Source organism: Metopolophium dirhodum, chromosome 4 (assembly GCF_019925205.1).
Source record: "Metopolophium dirhodum isolate CAU chromosome 4, ASM1992520v1, whole genome shotgun sequence".
Classification (NCBI taxonomy): Eukaryota; Metazoa; Arthropoda; class Insecta; order Hemiptera; family Aphididae; genus Metopolophium; species Metopolophium dirhodum.
Genome location: NC_083563.1, coordinates 29,100,145 through 29,120,048, shown reverse-complemented (window position 1 = coordinate 29,120,048; position 19,904 = coordinate 29,100,145). Strand labels below are relative to the sequence as shown.

At 34.4% G+C, this 19,904-nt stretch overlaps 1 protein-coding gene across 2 annotated transcripts in view; it reads right to left on the bottom strand.

Moving 5' to 3' along the window:
• Window positions 1-19,904, bottom strand: part of LOC132942405 (ecdysone receptor-like) — a 114,746-nt gene that overhangs the window by 37,781 nt on the left and 57,061 nt on the right. Inside the window, exon 1 of one of the 2 annotated variants that reach the window (XM_061010733.1) lies at window positions 3,622-3,864. The exons of the other annotated variant lie outside the window; for it this stretch is intronic. The gene's annotated coding sequence lies outside the window, so the exon portion shown is untranslated. Of the gene's footprint in view, window positions 1-3,621; window positions 3,865-19,904 lie in introns of those variants that run through there. 2 annotated transcript variants of the gene reach the window in all.

Below are 19,904 nucleotides of genomic sequence, written 5' to 3'. Positions count from 1 at the left end.
ACGATGAGTTCATAATCGAAACATACGTAGTTTTTAATATGTACATAGTAGGTATGAATCAACTATTAAGGGTGATAGGTATGTAAGAAATACGTCCATCGTTCGTGTTATAGTTGTTTCGTGGTACATTTAAAGCACTATATAAGTACCTAAGAAGAACTTCTATAGTGCCCTCATAAATGCACGTGCCACATATACTATTTTCCATTATTATAGTATAGACGTTTAGAAATAAGTGTATAAATGATAATAGTAATGTAATAAAAATATGCACCAGTGCGGACTTGACATTTAACTAAAATAATGCTGAAGTACTTAAATATGATTATTGCCTCGTTTACAATCTGTATATTTAGTATGTTAGTATAAACTATAGGTACCTGTTCTATTTGATATAGAGGAAACCTGGGTAAGATGGAACACCTAACTTTAATTGTATTTAAGAGGGTTAATATTTTATTTTATTGAAAAAACAAAGATCCTTTGTTAGGTATGTAAAAATGTGTGTAGTTACTAAATGTTTGATCAGTTGTGTTATTTTATTATTAATTATACACATTTATACATTTTATTATTAATTATACACATTTATACATTTTATTATTAATTATACACATTTATACATTTTTACTAAATATAAAAATTGATTTTTGTGCCATATAGCTGAGGTAAGATGGGACACTGCAGGTTCTTATTCATAACAATTACAATTAATTTCGTATCATATGGGTGATTAATTGTTATTCAAGCTTAAAATCTTTGTTTTTATTTATTGTATGAATACATTAAACACATACAATTGATATTCGATGTACATTAACATGTATCAGGAAAATTAAAGTTATAGTATTAAGTTTCATATCTAATGTCTAAATGATAATACCTATAGTTCGATTTGCTTATAAAACATTTACTTTAGTATACAAGGTATATTCATTTAGCAGGATAAACACAAAGCCGAATTCAAAACTTAAAAAAAAATAATAACATGGGACATGGAACATGCTGCCCCATTATATTTTTCCCGTCTTACACCAAATAATAATATTTTAATTTAACGTGTTTATTATTCTTAAAATAAGTTTAAACTCTACCAAAGTCGAGTTAGTCGAAACCTAACAAGACTGTCCTCGAGACTATCCATTAAAAGTTATACAAGAGTAATTAAGAAAAAAAAATTATTTAATTACTTATTCATTAATTATTGATGTTTGCAAAATATTACATCGCATATTTCCGTTCAATTCAAATCACCCGCACACCGTATCACTTGAATTATTTGTTGATATTAAACAATATTATTATAGTGTGACCAACATAGTACATTTTTTGTTAAAACATTTTTTCCAAAAACTCAATAGTTTTCGAGATACAACGATGTCCCATCTTACCTCAAACCCTCGTCTTGCCCAGGTTTCCCCTAACATTGGCTAGGGAACTTAATTGTAGATAGAAGTTTTATTTTGTTCGTAGATATAGTAAGTACATCTACTAACATTTAGGGTATATAGTATAAACACTGTTGTAATCGCAATATTATAACATATTTGATAAGCTAACTAAATTAAGTAGATATCCGTAGGAAAAAAATATCTTTGTAAAATCAATAGATAAAAAGCCCGGTATAAAATGGGTTAGGGCCGTTTGTTGCTATAGAATACTGGCTGTATACTTCCTAGTCCGCACCTGGTAATATTCATATTATAAATTTTAATGAGCAAGACTTCAAGTGTACCTACGACCGACCTACCTAATAATATAAAAATAAAAATGTTTTAATTACAAAGTAGTAGGTAATTACATGCAACGCATACGGAAAAAACCATATTCAAGCTCAAGCATGTTCAAAAAAAAAAAACAAAACAATATGTGTTGTAAAACTCAACGAATTAAGAGTTAAAAACTATATCTTGCATCACAATAAAACGTCAGTTGGGACAACTTCCACCCTTTCGGGGAGGGTCTTAGGTTTCGTTATCGGCGCCACCGTCGATTCATTTCGCCGGACTCGACCCGTTACATTCATAACGATTTATGCACAATGGTCATATTTTTTTTTTTTGTCCGCAAAAATTATAATAACAGAGCCGTTCCTGGAAATCGGAAAAAAATATTGCCGTCGTTAACAATGGGCAAGACGCGAACTAATTGTTTGGCATGTGTGTTTTTAATTTTTAAAAAAAAAACATGTGTATTCGAGCCAATTAAGATTTTTACCAACGACGGGTAATTCGAGTAAACAACTCGAATCTCAAATACACATTTAGTTTCGTTCAAATTGAATTATCTCTATAAATAACACACACACACAAAATGTACTATAATATATTTTACGGATGACCAAAATAAAACCAGAGCTTATCGATACGGGTTTTTTTTTTTTAACCGGCACGTACTATTTTTCGGAAATGAAGGCAGTACACCGAGCATTTGACGTATTTATTTTTTTTATTAAAATAAAACCATATACATGGTACCGAAAAAAAAACAAAACCCGCATCAAGCGACAACCAACACAGCTCATCAATAAATCCAGTTGAAACGAATTGGTTACGTTTTTTTTTTCTATACAGTCGATCAAACGATGATTACGATTCGCATTCAAACGTCTCCAAACGATAGCCACCGTCGAAGGAGTTACGCACTCGCGTCCACTTGTATGGGATCGAAGATTTTTTTTTAACTATCATCGTATACAGAAAATATGATAATGGACTTCCCAGTGGGGGGGGGGGGGACTTTGGACGAATCGATTTCGCGAGTATGTCTCCGAACGACGTCACGACGAGATAATAATAGAAAAATCATCAGACATGACCAATTTTCGGGTGCACAGGAGGGGAGGGCACCTCTTGTACCAGAATCCGCGGGCACGCACTCCAAACGGAACTAGAGACTTAGGCAGGGGGGGGGAGGGTGTTGTCCGTGACGTGAACAACGACGACGCGGTAACGGCAGTCTACGAATGTTTACGAAAACGCGACGCGATGACGACACAAATTCCACGTCCTGTCGTGCAGATGTGTGTCACCACCACCATAGTGCTCGCGGGCGGAAGTTTCGTTACGGCGGCGGTGAAACACAACACCCGCCAAAGATAATGATGACCTGCCGCATGTCGAACGCGGGGCGCCGCGTCCCATGAAGACCGTACGCGGTTGGAGTCTCAACGCTGCAACCGCGGCGGTGCGAGGGCGGTTAACGATTTTCCGACCGGGTTTGTTTTTGTTGTTGTTGTTGTTGTTGTTGTCTTACGCCAATAATATTTAATAACAATAAGTTCACGATAAACGCGTTGTCGGCGTTGGAGTAAAAATCTGTAATAACCCAAATCCAAGGACCAACACATCAACCAACACGTCGACGACGCGGGCTGACCAGATCTCAATGTTATGACCTGTAGAAACGCGTTTCCGGTTATCGAGCGGAAGAAAAACACCTAAAAACCACCTACTGAGAACGAGGCGAAAATTATGAGTATACAAAACCGTTAACGACGTGGTATAATATTGTTCTATGCTATTCCAAGAGACATTAGAGACATTAGATTAAAGGCAATATTATTATTTATTCAATAATAATATTATAATAATAATCTGTAGCAAGCAGGGTATAACTAACCACGTCCGTCCACGGAAAGCGGCTCAAACGCGACACCACGACACACGCACGGTTTATACGGTCGACACAACACTTGCAACGGCACCCGAAAAATCGGACATTAAAATATGACAATAATAATATAACATGCACGGACGGTTTTCACTCGCGTCACTGCGGATCGAATAGATCGTAGTCCAAGTCGTCGACGGCGGACGCGCGCGTAGACCAACGGACGGTGCGTAACGGATGGCGCGTACTGCTCTGGCGACGCCGCGACGGGGTAACGCGAACCGCACGCCGCCCGGCCACCGCGCATGGTCGGGGCCCGTCGTTGGCGGTCGGTCGTCGTCGTCGTCGTTCACCGCGTTGGTGGGGTCGGGTGGGGGCTCCGGTGCCAGTCGGTCGTCCGCGGGTCGGGACGTGACGCTGGTGATGGTAGGACGGAGGGGCTCGCCGGGCGTTTCCCGTGCGCGCTCTCCGCTCGAATGGGTGAACGGTCGACGGATGGATGGTCGCGGGGCAGAGTAGGTTGCAGTGCGGTGGAGGGAATCAGTGGCAACCGCCGCCGCCCGATCGTTCGTTCGGACGAACGTGGAAACGTGCGCGAGCGATTCCCAAACGCAAGCAGAGCTTGCGCGTGCGGCAGTGCGCGAAAGGAAAAAGACGGTAAGCGGCGGTGGTAGTCGAAAAAACCAGTACAAGGAGATCCTGCGACTCGGCGCGGTGATTAGAGATCCTGATTCCTGACCACTCACTCTCGTCGACTGCCGGTCACGGCCGCAGCGACGAGGCGATGACATGAACCATGTGACCCCCACGACACGACGCATCAAAATATAAAACTGCACCAGTTTTTATGTAGAGTGCATCATCAACAATAATGAATGATCGCACATGAGTCTGATTGCAAAATCACATAATTTTAAATACTTACACAACCCACGGTTGATGTACAATAATAATCTGCCGCACACGTCGTACGGTAAAGCAGTACCACAGCTACGTAGTGTGTTGTGTCGTGTCTATCAAGTCGTATTGTGGTTGGACATTACTCTTTTAGTATCATTTAATAACCAAGTTGCAACCGAGTGTACCAATAATTGACTAAAGCTCAACTTTTAAACCAATAGCTTACCAGTTGTAACCATAATAACCACGCCATCGCACGACACGACACACGACGTAACTGTGAAATATTTCATATTAATTGTACCTGGTCGTCTGCAGTAGCCACGCGGACGACATGATGAAGGCACGAAATTGCAGTGTATAACATTGTGGCAATGCGGTGGCGTGCTTATTCATTTTCGGGCTAAAACGAGCAAAACTTACATCCACTATTTTTTTTCGTTTCATTCCGATTTCCTGCAGATACGAAGAATCCCGTTTGGTCGGTCTATGAAAAGTATGCGAATTTCTCGTAAAAATCATTCTATATTTTCAGTGTTTAACTTGAATTAAAATAAACATAATATTATGGGTCTTTGTCGGTGAAAATAAAACATTTATTTACTTGCGTCAGTATTAAAATATTATGAACAGTTTAAACGAATTCGTAGTGGCAGTATATAATATGTGATAATTTATCGTGCAAATTTCGAGCGGAATACCTCACGTCACACGAAAAGAAATTCTAAACACGCTATACTACTCGCCATCGAAAACACAGAATAATAAAGAACCTGATAAGTGATAATAAAAAATTCTGCGCCGTGCGGTGTTTTTTTAATCTCAACTTTTTTACACAGTACGGATCGTAAAAGTATTTCCGGGAAATATTGTAATTTGTATTGTATACATGGCAATGAAATTGTTTTTTTTTTACCGATAAACAGTACGCTGAATGTTGTTCGGACACGGTATTAGTTGTTATTAAATAATATTCAACGTTTATTACCATAAACATCATCAACCAACGACGAATGAAATCCACTGTAGTACCTATATGCATTATATTATTATGGTATATAACTTTATAAGTATATAACACAATACGATCCCATGCCTTTAATTAGATTTCAAGTACGTATATTATTAACAATGATTTTTCGTACATCGTACATGTATAGTTCTACATGGTTTACCACACTAATAATTACTCCGAGCGCTTAACCATATTATTATGACCACCGTCTGCTGTGTGCATAACACGGACGCACACGGTATTTTAATGTTGCTCGTTAAATACCTACTTTCATAATATTATATATGGTTTTTAAAAAAAGAATATTGTACAAAGTTTGATCTGTTCAAAGGTCATGAGATGTGCATTGCATTTATGTAAACACAACCGTCAACCGGCAAGGTGTGTTGCGTGCTGTACGTAAACACCGCAAATACAAGTGAAAATAACACGAATTCGTTTATTAATTTTCCAACAGGTGCAGCGTGTAACTCAAATAAACCGAATTTTATAAAAATATACAATAAAATCGTTATTAATACGTAGGACTGTTGTAGGAGATAGCAGGTACATAATATTTTATAGGTCGGTGTTAATATTACAATATTCGGTTTATCGCCTTATCGGTGCGGCATATTATACATATTGGTACATAATTATAAGTACGTACGACAACCGTATGTTGCAGTATCTCATTGAAACAATTACGTACAGTCGGATACCGTAAAACTATACCGTGCAATGTGCAAATTAATTGATATCCGCATTGGCCTAATTGTTTCACTTTTACGGTTTCGGGTCTACCGCGGTCGATTTGACGTAATATTTACAGACAGCAGTAGAGCATGTATGTGTATTGCCATAATGTTCGTGGTCATAGTTTCTATTGAAATTATACATGCGCTATATTGAACGGGGCAAACGAATACGAACCCGTGTATTATGATGGGTAATAATAATAAGAAGAAGAAAATATAAAGTTATACCTACTACCTATTATACGCATTATAATTTATAATATTATACACAGAAGCCAATACTCTAGTCTATAGACTACATTATTTGTATGCGACGCAAGGTCAATGTGAATTCGTAATTCCGAGCGCGTATCATGTGTACCTACATAACTATATATTATTATTTATTGTTGCGCGCGAATGACACGATATTTCGAAATAATCAGAATGTATAATGTATCCTCGCTATCTCTTTTGAATGATCAATCGTCTGTACAATATAACAGAATGTAATAAACAATAATAATAATAATAATCCTTCGGAAATCACGGCATCGCCTTTAAATAGCGCTACGTGTATAGGTACGAGGTATATAGTCTTATATGCTAGGTTTTATTAATAATTATTATCAGGCGATAGCAACAATACATTCATCGGACTTTAAATTTTCCAAATGTTTTTAAGCTATAGTCTATAGAAGTGTGCTGATAAGGACGTTATTAGAGTACGGTGCCTCATACTATAAATTATAAGTGACATGCGGCGACTTGACAAGATTTCTGAGTTTTACAATTTACCGCCTAATCTATTCGCACCATCCACCTCGCCTAATTATAGGTCTATACTCCATAGTAACGTCTCCATCCAGACATCGTTTTAATGAGAGAACTATATTGACGCACCCCGTGGCCCGTTAGTTAGAACCACACGCAGTATTCGTATTCCTGATGAGGTTTTAAGTCAAACTATAATTTTCAACAAATTATCCATTAATAAGGAGGACGTCGATAAGTAGTCAATAATAATCTTAAATAACTTTTCACACACTGGCCAACTATACACTTTCATGTAACAATTTAAAATGTATTCGTATCCTCTGTTATAAAATAATTTGAATTGTGCAAGTTAAAGTATATCTACTTTGTTATCAAACGTAATTTATTCATAAGATCTGTCAAACTAGTTTTAACCGTAAATATTTTGTTAGAAAAAGTCGTACGACGTTAATTCTAAATAAATAAATAAACAATAGTGCGTTTTACTATAGGTGTGCGCAAAATGGGGTATTCAGCATCGCGTTCTGGGGGAAGACGACTTTTGATTCGTCATCCGTCGTCGTCGCAGGGTGCATAATATTATATAGACACTTATACCTGCAGAAGATGATGTTAATTTTCGCGCGTTTCTATCAAAAAGCGGTCGTATTGGGCGTTCAATATTTATTATTCAAAGTGCTTTAGATTCTCTGTGTATAGGTATACTATTATTTGTGCAGCGGGGTGCGTCGGATACAGTACCTATATTATTATCGTTTATTATCGAGTAACGGTGGGCCATTTAGATGCGAGAGCGACGATTACCATCTACCCGGACTTATTATACAAATTATAATATTTTCGTTTCGATGAAAAAAAAACCGTTTTGCAACCATGCGCGCGCACGCTCTCGCCGAGCGGCACGCCGCGTATAATAAGTGAAACTGACTACGGAGTAAAAAAGAAAACGAATAGAGGTAGGTACACAGAGAAGAGTCTTAAATAACGAGGACAACGACGATTACGATTTACGATGACGGTGAATGGTGATGATGACGATGTGAACGAAACCGTAACGGAGTTTTTCTCTCAAAACCGCGGTTGCAGCGCCCGTGCTTATATTATGTTGTTATTAATTATTTATATTATACGAACATCGACCACTTCGTCGTTACTTAACCAGCATACGGCAGCGAAGTGGGGTGAGGAATAAAATAATGATATTAATGCTATGTACGATGTGTATCACGTCCTATACAAATGCGGCAGTGGCGGCAGTGGCTGCAGTGGCGTCGACGACGACGGGGTCAGTCACACCGCCGAGCGCAGTAACTATGACGCCGCGTCGCCGCCTCCGGCACCACCGCCACCACAACCAGCACCACCTCCACCACCCCCGGCGAGAGTGCATTATTATTTATTTTTATGCTTCGACGACCGAAACCGGTTTTGGCACACATTGTATAGGTCACACGCGGCACAAAAACGGGACGCGCGGCGGCGGGTGCATTTCTGATGTACATCGCGCCACCGGTGATGCAGAAGAGGGTGCCGAGGAGGACCTTCGAAAGGTATTTCTACCGCGATGGACGAAAGCCATAATTTGAACCCGCGCGGTCACTCTCGTAGGGAAACTCTATACGGACAAGCAGTCCGTAATATGTATAGACAATAATATGACCCGCATTATGACCATATTATTATATTGTAGCGTAGCCGCATAAGAGTAGTTTACAGAAATAGAGACACTTGAAGACTAAAAATAAATTTTGCTTGACGAAAAAACCGATCGAGAGGTCCATATAATATCATAATGAACGTTCACGGGGAAAGCTAATAATGCTCCTCATGACGGCTCACCTCTAATATGACCGTCAACGTCCCCCTCGCTGTCGTGTGCGCGCGTCGATCTCGCCATTGCAGCGGTGGCGGCGGCGACCGGTATTCTACGTGCATACCATTTTCACGTGTTTCATGTAAAAAACGAATAAGTATTTTTATATTCGACCGAGTCTCCGGACTCAGTCGCGTACACACCACATAGTATATATAATATGTTTTATGCATGTATAAATAATATATAGGTATATCCCCGCGGGAGCACGGAAAAAAAAACCTAACCTAACCCGCAAACACGACCGTATCGGTTGTTATTTTATTATTATTTTTTTCTCCATACTCGTTTGCCTTGAGAGAAATCACATAAGACCGCCGACCGATACGTATACGCGCGTGTACACAACCACCCTCCACCGCCTGCAACGCCTTAGCCGCAAAGTCGTAACGCCCGCGCGCGCTTTGACTAAAAATTCGCCATTTTCACGACCGGCGTCCACGTGTAGACTTCTTGCAATAATAAAACCATATTATAAATTATAATATATTATTATCATAAAGCTGCGACGCAGAATACCGGTTGACGCTGCTAATCTGTATACCGGGAAAATATATCGTTGATCCTCGCAAAATATTAGTCAGCCCGTGTCAATGTGTAAAGACGACGGATAATTCGTTTCATTAATCGTTTTGTGTTATTATAATATTTACGACGCACAGCCAGCGGTGGCTTCAACAGCATGTTGAAAACAGAATTTTAATACCTAGCTTCATTTTTAAAACCAAAATCGAGATCGAAATCGTGCATATAGTTTGAATATTGTATAATATTCGGGATGTCGGATTATTTAGTATACCTTGGTTTTATGAAAGGATTTTAATATTGATACATTCTTATACATATAAGACGTTTTGAGGAAATCGAAGCATAGATCTATTGAAAATGTAAAAATGGTTTAACAGCTAATACAGTCGGTATCTCTTGGACGAGTTGCCCACGTCATACTTTATTTTATTATATGAAAATAAAGGGCCAAGAAATTTGAATTTTTTTACGGTTACCTTTTTTGAACCAATGAAAATACAGCAATTCCGTGCAGGGGGACACGGCGCTCGATACGGTGTTAAACAAGATGACACTATAATAATATTTAAATTTTATATAGGTACATGTAATATATTATGCGATAAACATTTTATCTGTGTCCGTTGCACTGCGGGACGACTGCAGCAGCGCTATGCCAACGAATTCGTTTTTGAGCCGAATGAACCGATTAATCCTATATATTATTATCCATAGTATAATAATATTACGTTACATTCAAAACCATCATCGCATCACAACGGCGATGCACACTCGTAGGTATATATACGGATATATACCTCGTATCTCCACCCGGCCGTGGGGTCGGTACGAAGTTATATTGTATGTATACAGCCGGAGAACTACCACACATACGATAAAATAATATGGGAGTATGGGACCCGGTGGTATCGATTTTCCCTTCGCGCTGCACACACACTCGCAAGCATATATCTGCAGCAGTTGCTCGCTCGCATCGTCCCTCTGGTCTCCCCCGCCGAACGCCATTCCGGCGACGATGCGAAATTCACTATATAGCTGAATGAAATAATAACAACAATATAATAATTAATAATAATATATTATTATATTGTTACCTATATAGGTAGTGACATATTACGCGTTCTCCAAGTGCATACAGTGTATCGCGGCCGTAATGATATGATTATAATGATATACACATAACACACAATATCCGACTCTTCCTACCCCCTCCCCCCAACCATTATCAATGCGAGGCCGGTGTGTGAAATTAATCGCACGCGCCCGTCGGTCGGTCGTTAATTAGTGAGAGAGATAAACTTGGACGTTACGTGTACACACACGCAACAATAATAATTATATATATATATAAACATAATTATATTACGCGATGAGACAGCGTAGGCGATGGAATCTCTGCTCGAAACGTCTAGAATAGTTTCGACGACCATCATCACACTGCAATATAGGTACACACGGACTACCTGCAACCGCGGCCAAGTGTACCGACAGCACTTTCCTATCATATAGCTGTACTTCAATAGAAAGCTGATTATTAGGTTTGTCAAAAGTTCAGTTTAATATAAATATTATGATGTTGGCACGCATTAACCCGACATTAAGATATTCTCTCGCAGATATATTGTGTTCAACACACAGGCGAAATATACCAGAAATTATGTTTCCATAAGTACGTGAAAATATTCGGTATTCTTCAAATAATAAAATTATGAAATCATAAGTCTATTATTAGGAAGTTGTTACTTGCATAAGTATTCTGTAAGATTAATCACTATATTATTATGCTAGTATTGTACAAATAAATAAATAATTGTACCTATTATATAATTTACAAAATATTCTGAAATATGAAAAAGGTCAATTAGTATTATCTATTCTCCAAAATGTTAAAAAATAATTCTTTAAACTAAAGAATTATAAATAAAGAATAAATGTGTCAGAGTGCTATTTGGCCCTTCCTAGATATACGACGTACGCTGACGCGATATAACTGCAGCGGTGGGTATAATATTGTGCATGCAACAATATATTATTACCGCTTCGCTTTTTAGATTCTGAGCGAAGCGATGAATGTATTGATTTTACAGTGATGTGTGTTTTTTATTTTATTTTTTTTTATTTTTGTGTCTGTCATCACCGTTAAGGACAGTAAAAGTGCTTGGATTTTCTTCAACAGTAACTTTTCTGATAGAAAAGTGAATCTAGTTGGTACTTTGGGGGGTCAAAAGTAAAAATTTCCCAGTAGTTTTCAAAAGCGACGTGAAAAACAAAAGAAAAATTAAGAAAAAACGGGAATTTTTACGCAAAATCTGTTTTCGAGAAAATCGATTTTGGTTTTTGGTGTAACTCTAAAACAAATTACCGTAGGGACATGAAATTTTGACTGAATGTTTATAATTGCATTTCCTATACACCATAACATTTTCCAAATATTTTGACTTATTTTGAGCTGTTTACGGACATTGTCAAATTCCATTTTTTTTTAGTTTTTTTTTCTATAAATATCAATAAAATTTTATCTGTTGAGTAAAAAAGCTTGAAAATTTAATAGAAGGCTCCTAGGTTATTGTTTCAAAGGCAAATTAAAAAAATTAAAAATCCATAGTCACAGTTTTTATTTATAAGCATTTAAAGTTCAAATTTTGACAAAATACGGAAAAATCATGAATATTAGCAAATTATTTTGAGTTGAGAATTCATAAAAATTTTTCTTTTTAAATCTAAGATTTGAAAATGTAATATAAGATTACTCATACGTTTGTCTACCTGTATCAAAAAAAAAAATGTCTTCAAGAAACTTAAATTAAATTTTTATGAGCGTCTGAAATTTATATTTTTACAACATTTGATATTTACTGGATTTCTCATGTAACAATTTTCTTATTTTATTGTAATTAAAAAACGAATGACTGTAGATACTTGACAATTTCACTGAATATTTATGTTAGGATTTTCTATACACCATAAAATTTTGAAAATATTTTGACCTTTTTTGAGCTGTTTACGAACATTGTCAGTTTTCAATTTTTTTAGTTTTTTTTTCTATAAATATCAATACAATTTTATTTGTTGGGTAAAAAAGCGTGAAAATTTAATATAAGACTCCTGATATATCGTTCTAATAGCAGTTGAAAAATATTAAAAATACATATGCACAATTTTTTTTATAAGCATTTAAAGTTCAAATGTTGACAACATTTATCAAATTTATAATTTAATAATTATTTTGTAGTTAAAAATGTATAAAATGTTTAACTTTTATGGCTAAGGATTGAAAATTTAAAACAAGGCTCCACGTAAATAGGTTATATATAAATTACTTTATTCACAATAATATCATCAAATATACTTGGTAATATCATAGGCTGACTGATCGTTTTCGCTCAGAATCGTTTTTCTTATACAATGATATTATATCATTGAATTAAAATTTAACACCATCCATTACAGTGACCCACTTGTAACCTACTGTACAGCAGAGCGACATCCACTTACCCACCTTTTTTTTTTACTTAGCTTCGCGCCACTACCGTCGCGCTGGATTACGCCATCGCCACCAAGGAAACAATAATAATACCACAGCCACTGCGACATTTTCATCGTCAAAAAATGTGTAGGTAGTATTAATGTGCATAGGTAACTCTAGAAGTCTTCCTAAAAATTATTGTAAATAAGAAAACTACACAATATTAATTTTGTTTCGCCTTCCAAAAGGGGGTGTATGGAGAACTTTTACAAAACATCATTTTTTTCCACTCGTCGTTGACGTCAATTTCCGTAGAAGCCAGGAGGTGAGTTTGTTATAAAATGGTTACTCGTGTCTCGGAGTGCACATATAAGTTGTACCTAAACGATTTCTCGGTGATTTTTCAATTTTCAGATATAAATATTGTTCTTTTTGACACGTAGATAAGTATAGGTACTTACTACAGGACACGCCTTTTACAACTCATTTTGTATTGCTTTTTCACGCGCGTGTGCTTTATTTAATCTTTGTAATTATTTAGCACTACATTTGTTGTTTTATGTAAATATCCAACGATAAATTATGCAAATTTAGACACGAATATTGTATATTTAGTATTTACTCGACAATCTATTTTAATCTATTCTTCCTCTCTGTACATATAGTGATATAAATATAGGTACACATAATAACAAAAGAAAAATAAGGACATTTTAATTTTCAATAGATAGAAACTATTATTCTCCAAACAAAACACTATATTAGATCTACGTACTAAATTTGGTTTAAAGCAAAAATGTTGGAATTTAATATTGTATTGGATATCTATGTTCAAATCAAAATTACTATTTAGTAAAAAAATTATTTGAAGATTTAAACCTGCCAATCTTTCATTGGTCAAGTGTAATACAAATAGGCTTGGTTTTATAATAATAATTGTGATGACTACAATATATTTAATTATAATATTATAATGTTAAAAGTAATGACAAATAAGGATAAATTAAATAAATAAGGAATATATTTACTCTAATTTCTACAGTAATTTTATTTTATTTTATTATGTTGTCTTGTTGAAAAAAAAAACATTCTTTACTTTAATAAAAAAATCACACTAACAACATCGAAAAAAAAATCGTAAATCTAATAACATTTAATAATTAATATTTTGGAAAACGGTTTATGTTCAAAGTTTGAACTTCAAACAAAACAACCTTAGGTGTTTGTATTCCATTTTACATATTACATTGATTATTTTTACATGTAGTTTGTACACAATACGTTATATTATACAAAATAATATTATGTCGAAATGGATATTCTTTTTCGCAATACAAATTTTATTGTGCAAGACTTATGAGTATTGATACTCCTTAGCTAGATGTATTAATGTATTATTAACCGTAGTCCGTAAGGAATGTATCGCAAACATATTTTAACACAGTATGAAATATCATCAGGTTCATTGCCAAAACACTACATTTAGCACAAATGTATAATCTATTATCGAGTATTATGTAATTTCGTGATTATATACTTTTATCAGTTTTACATTTTAATTATTGCTTCTGAAACTAATTGGATATAATGCGTTTATTATGTAAACATCAAAATAATGAAACTTTAGTCCTATTGAAGTCGTTCACATTTAATACAGCTTAATATAAAATAATATGATATTATTGATGAATTAATATTATAATGCTGAAATGGAATATACGTGTAACAGCCATAATTGGTTTTTACTTTTTTTGTCATATTTTAAGGCTCACAATAGATTGGTGCCTGATTGTTTATTTATATGTTAATTAGTTAAATAACACGATTATGTCTTAAAAATATATAACTATAATTATCAGTAACCAGTATATCATAAACTAGTTTTTAGATCACAGAGAAAAATGATCCCGCAGCCTGCAGGTTACAGTATAATTTACTTATTTACACGCAAACAATAATAACAAAAATAAATTTAAATTTATTCCAGACAGCAAACATTATTCAATATAATATAGTGATTAAAAATATTGTATGTTAAAAATAACATAGTTATAAACTTTTAACATTTATTACATTTACTCATGATGTAGAACACTAAGCAATTTTGTTAGAATACCTACATTTTTATAAAATGTTGCAGTATATTAAAAGAAGTGAATGATTAAATATTGAATAGTGTAATAAGAGTAAATTTATATAATAAAAGTTGAGTGGGTTTCGCAAAAAATGTACAATTTATTTTAAACAAACAAATCGTAGAATTGAAATTTAATGAAATTCTAAAAATAAAAATAAATATTACATACTGGTTGATTTTAATTTACAATCGCAATAAATCACGGAAGTTTTATCCATTACCGAGTTAAGAAAAATAATATAATATTAACAATTCAAAAAAATACGAAAAATAACTAAAGAATACCAATATTTAATTTAAAATGTTTAGGTTAGGTCAAAACTCGTGTTTAAATATTTTTATAGCTTCAATAAAACTGACAGCCAAAAATAAAATGAACAGAGACCAGTGGAAAATAGGGGAACCACTGTTGCACTGCTGCAGTACAAACGCAAAGTCAATATTTTAATCGTTTGAATTTATATTGGATGGGTCATATTATGATATTTTCATTTTAAATGGAAACTAAATAGAAAAGAAGGTTATCAGTTATTACTTATCGTGCTGTGCACTTGTGTTCAGCCAGTTCAAGGACGGATTGAAACTATTCTAGTTACGTAAAAACGAGGGAGAATAATATTTTCCCCGAGAAATAATGATGATTAAAAAAGAAAATTTTACAAGTTAATTATGAAAACACTATTTAATTTGTTGAACTTCATAATAGTTTTAAATATTAATGCTATATACACGACTTATAAATAGTAATTATTATTAATGGTGGTGATCATGGTTATTATTATTATTTAATTACACCAAAAAACATGATTATAAATAGTCATATAGAACAATATATTTTATGACATTGTTATAATTTATATATATTCCTACAAATTACAATACCTACAAATATTTTTAATAATTCAAATTTAACAGAAAACTAGGTGTCTTGGCCCCCTGCTCGCTATACACTCATCAAATCACCTAGATTTTGCCAACCCTTTCGGTTTTTTATTGCTATAATATGCTTTTTATATATTTCAATACTCATATAACTTTCATTTTAGATTCTGAGCAGAACGATGGATGTATTGGTTGTACAATGATATGTGTGTGTATGTGTGTTTTTTTAATAAATATATATTTCACTATCTGTTATTTCATTTAAATTTTTTAAACAAGCGAAAGTGGTGGTGAATGGATGAGACTTGTGCGACTTGTGAAGAGTTCATCCATTGATGGAACTCCGTGACGTATATGGGTCTCTAAATAAATTAATTTATTCATCAGGTCATACGATTTACCAATATATATAAATAAGCTAAATAATATTAGTAAATAAGTTAATAATTGAACAGGTTTTACATAATATTAAGTAGGTATCTACCTATTGTTTAAAACATACGTATCTGTAACATTTAATTGTGTGCCATAAGTTGGTTACCAATCATAATTCATAATAATATGATCATAATTCATAATATTATGTTCTAGATATAACTTTCGTCTTTCACCCTATAACTGCTAACGAAATTTAAAAATCTATGAGTGCCGAGTAGCGGTTTGTATATAACATTTTTCAAAAATATTATCAACATTTATCGAGTCTATGTGAAAATCGCGAAAAATAAATAGTGAAAATAAAAATCATGAAATGCTTTAATAGTGAAAACAATGATAGCGAATACTTCTTCCAAAATAATATATTTTTTCAAAAGTTTGAACTTTAGTATTGCAGACTATCATTAAAGACAATAATAATAATAATAAAAATAATGGATACACGTTCAAATGTATAATAAATTATAGACAATATCCCTATGTTTTATAGTTCGTCCCAATTTTCGTGTAGTCAATAATACATATTATATAACACATATAAATATCATATAAACAATTAGTACAATATTTAAATTTAAATTGTTGTTCTTTTGATTTTGAAGAAGGAATTCCGTAATAATTACAAAACGGTAACACTTGACGTAGTATGCAGATTTGGATATTACAGGTACAACACTGATTATATAGGTATAATAGTATATAATAGTTAATAGTATATATATACGACTCGGGCCATGAACGACTACAGATTCGGTAATAGCTCAACCGCTTATCTTTATTACGCGATTCGAGACCCAAAAATACAAAACGACGTACAATAATTACAATTATTTTGATTATTCACACAAATTATGTATAGTTAACAGTACACACGTCGTTTTCTTAAAATAGTTATATTATTATTATATATATATGAGAAGAATTTCCTATACTTATCACTATAAGACATTTCACTGTATAATTTTCGCGATTTTGACTTTCACGATGATTTTTAGACATTTTAACTGGCACCCAATTCAATTGTGTACATTATTTATACCATAACCTATTAATTTTTTTAATGGTTGTATATTTTTACGATTTTTACAGTAAATTATGGCACATTGTGATACTCTTTATAGTACATACAAATCCGTACTTTACCCATAACGCTCATAAGTCATAACTATATCTGATGCGTCTTGCCGCATATTTTTGTTGTACTGTTTTGATGCCTAAAGTTTGTTTTTTTACAGTTTTATTTTTCACTCAGCCAACAAACCCATGTAATGTGAATCCCGGTGGCCAATCGGCGGCAATCGCCAACATTCTTTTTATTGAGGTAAAAATTCGACTGGAAACTAACGAATTATAAGTGATACATTAGTAAGTATGCCGAGTACCGGCACTCGGTAGTCTTTATTTCATAGTAATTATACCGATTCTCTGATCGGGAACAGATAGTATTAAAATATGCCATTTTACTATAATGTACGTCAGCCGTCGTCATCATACTGAACGACTAAACAGTGAACACGTTCGCAATAATTTACGTCGGACACTCGGACGACATAATTATTTAATTGTACGGTCAAGGTGAAACATTTCGTATGACCTATAGCCGAGACAGTTGTTTGTCCATCACAGTCAACAGGGAAAAATTCATCGACTTTGCTGGTTGTGACGACTGTTTATGGCAGACGAGGGAGAGGGGAAACGATAATGATCGAACCGTTCGTCGAAACTCTTGCCATAACTATATCGGATATACGAAACTTGGAGGCGGCGCTTTACAAAATAATTATTTATTTACGTGGGCTTGTGGCGTACGAGGATGGACGACCAAACGGACTAGGTCGATTTGGCGGGTGCTTGTTGATCAAGGTTGCCGTTATGGTTTTTTTTATTGTACACCATATTATTATGTCGTTTGATAAAGCTGCAACGACGGCTGCAATTTGTAACCACATACGTAAGCATATATTATTATCGTAAACAATTTAACTAGGATACCTACATTAAAATTTAAAACTGATATTGCGTTATTTAATTAATAATGAGACAACCGTGAATGCATTCCTATAATTTTAACCTAAAGATTATAGTCGGAAATAACTCGTAAACGCGTTCCTGCAGATAGATAACGATAAACGGCTGTAAGCCGTAAGGCGCAATAGTGCATATTATATTCGTCATTCGACAGCTGAAATACAAATGTAGATAATTGGAGTGATAATATGACGACGAGGTATATACAATAATATTATAGTTGAGTAAGTTTTTTCATAGTTTCGGCACAGAGAGCATATTAGTTTTAAACATTTTAGTTTTAGACATTATTATGCCATTTTAAAGTCGATCTCGTTTTGGCCACCAAGCGTCATACCCAATTTATTTACCCAATACCGATGTCGTCTACCACTATACGGTATACATAATATTATGATCCATTGATTTTTTGCGACGAATGAGTAAATAACTATTTATTTATTATACGTTACTATTTTATACCAAGGTTTTACTTGAATATTTTCTAAATTTATGTTTCATACATAATATTTAACATTATAATATTACCCGTGTAAATCCAATAAATTATATTAATGGGTGAACAGCCGAATAAATAAAGTATAATTTGATTAGTTATGATTTATGAATTATGATATATTATATTCCTACGAGGAACCTGTGAATATAATATTATGTGGGTGCCAGGGCGGACCGAGTGCATTTTACCTTGACGATAAGTAATCACCGGGTGATACTAAGCCACGAAGACAATAATAATTGGGCTCGCGAATATAATTTACGTACCTACTGTTTTTTATAGACTCATTTTGCCAAAATGTCATTGCAGTACTACAGTACTGCACAGTGCACACTCGCTGACCGTTAACTGTTTGATGGAGAATAGAATAAGTATAAGTACAACGATAATAGGTAGGTAGAACAGATGGAGAAATATTTAACAAATACGGGCATTTGCAGACGCGCGGAGAAAACAGCGGGCAACGACTAGGAAACCGACCAGTGACCTACAGTTACCAGAGTTTTAATACCGCGGTTACATACTTAATGACTTTACCATAAATCAAACATTTTTTTCTCATCTGATTAGCTTGCGAGTACCACAGAGTTTATAGTTTAGCTTTATACCAAGGTCAACAACAGATGTACAGAATTTCAAAAAAATCAAAACGACGACGATTTACATGTGTACGTTGGATGAGTAGGTACGCGTCCAAACCAGTGACATTTTTCAGGATGGTTTAGGTTACCATCCATTTTCAGATATTAACTTGTGGAAATTACTTGAACATATTATTTTAGCAATTGGGGTTTATTTTGATTACAAACGTCAATAGTAAATAGAAATTATACATTACCTACACGTCGTGTACAACTGCACCGACGTTTTGTACGAAATGATAAAGCAACAATCTACACGTACGAATTCAACGTTTTGTGAAACATAAATAGTTCAAATCAATTGAGGGGTTTTTTTTTGGTTACGTTCGTCGGGCTATGATGTTTGTTTAAAATAATATCTACCAGCACCCGAAACATAATGATGAAAATAT